Source organism: Botryllus schlosseri, chromosome 7 (genome assembly GCF_051294905.1).
Source record: "Botryllus schlosseri isolate E-star chromosome 7, Bs_hap1, whole genome shotgun sequence".
In the NCBI taxonomy this organism is placed as follows: domain Eukaryota; kingdom Metazoa; phylum Chordata; class Ascidiacea; order Stolidobranchia; family Styelidae; genus Botryllus; species Botryllus schlosseri.
Genome location: NC_137242.1, coordinates 15,753,329 through 15,755,234, shown reverse-complemented (window position 1 = coordinate 15,755,234; position 1,906 = coordinate 15,753,329).

Genomic DNA, 1,906 nt, shown 5'->3' with positions numbered 1-1,906 from the left:
AAATTTATGAAAAGTTCAATTCCACCAAGATTTCTCTATGTTCCCGAGGGCCTGCAGTTACAACTCTGCTACCAGATTGTAGCAATTCAAAAGTTACATCGAATGAGCCTATCGGCGTATTCCTGGCTATTGTAGTTTAGGAGATATTGGCAGATTTAGCCATTTTGGGGGGTATGAAAATTTATGAAAAGTTCAATTCCACCAAGATTTCTCTATGTTCCCGAGGGCCTACAGTTACAACTCTGCTACCAGATTGTAGCAATTCAAAAGTTACATCGAATGAGCCTATCGGCGTATTCCTGGCTATTGCAGTTTAGGAGATATTAGCAGATTTAGCCATTTTGGGGGGTATGAAAATTTATGAAAAGTTCAATTCCACCACGATTTCTCTATGTTCCCGAGGGCCTACAGTTACAACTCTGCTACCAGATTGTAGCAATTCAAAAGTTACATCGAATGAGCCTATCGGCGTATTCCTGGCTATTGTAGTTTAGGAGATATTGGCAGATTTAGCCATTTTGGGGGGTATGAAAATTTATGAAAAGTTCAATTCCACCAAGATTTCTCTATGTTCCCGAGGGCCTACAGTTACAACTCTGCTACCAGATTGTAGCAATTCAAAAGTTACATCGAATGAGCCTATCGGCGTATTCCTGGCTATTGTAGTTTAGGAGATATTGGCAGATTTAGCCATTTTTGGGGGTATGAAAATTTATGAAAAGTTCAATTCCACCAAGATTTCTCTATGTTCCCGAGGGCCTACAGTTACAACTCTGCTACCAGATTGTAGCAATTCAAAAGTTACATCGAATGAGCCTATCGGCGTATTCCTGGCTATTGTAGTTTAGGAGATATTGCCAGATTTAGCCATTTTGGGGGGTATGAAAATTTATGAAAAGTTCAATTCCACCAAGATTTCTCTATGTTCCCGAGGGCCTACAGTTACAACTCTGCTACCAGATTGTAGCAATTCAAAAGTTACATCGAATGAGCCTATCGGCGTATTCCTGGCTATTGTAGTTTAGGAGATATTGGCAGATTTAGCCATTTTGGGGGGTATGAAAATTTATGAAAAGTTCAATTCCACCAAGATTTCTCTATGTTCCCGAGGGCCTACAGTTACAACTCTGCTACCAGATTGTAGCAATTCAAAAGTTACATCGAATGAGCCTATCGGCGTATTCCTGGCTATTGTAGTTTAGGAGATATTGGCAGATTTAGCCATTTTGGGGGGTATGAAAATTTATGAAAAGTTCAATTCCACCAAGATTTCTCTATGTTCCGAGGGCCTACAGTTACAACTCTGCTACCAGATTGTAGCAATTCAAAAGTTACATCGAATGAGCCTATCGGCGTATTCCTGGCTATTGTAGTTTAGGAGATATTGGCAGATTTAGCCATTTTGGGGGGTATGAAAATTTATGAAAAGTTCAATTCCACCAAGATTTCTCTATGTTCCCGAGGGCCTACAGTTACAACTCTGCTACCAGATTGTAGCAATTCAAAAGTTACATCGAATGAGCCTATCGGCGTATTCCTGGCTATTGTAGTTTAGGAGATATTGGCAGATTTAGCCATTTTGGGGGGGGGGTATGAAAATTTATGAAAAGTTCAATTCCACCAAGATTTCTCTATGTTCCCGAGGGCCTACAGTTACAACTCTGCTACCAGATTGTAGCAATTCAAAAGTTACATCGAATGAGCCTATCGGCGTATTCCATACTCGTGATCGCAGTTTAGGAGATTATTGGCAGATTTAGCCATTTTGGGGGGGGGGGTATGAAAATTTATGAAAAGTTCAATTCCACAAGATTTCTCTATGTTCCCGAGGGCCTACAGTTACAACTCTGCTACCAGATTGTAGCAATTCAAAAGTTACATCGAATGAGCCTATCGGCGTAATTCC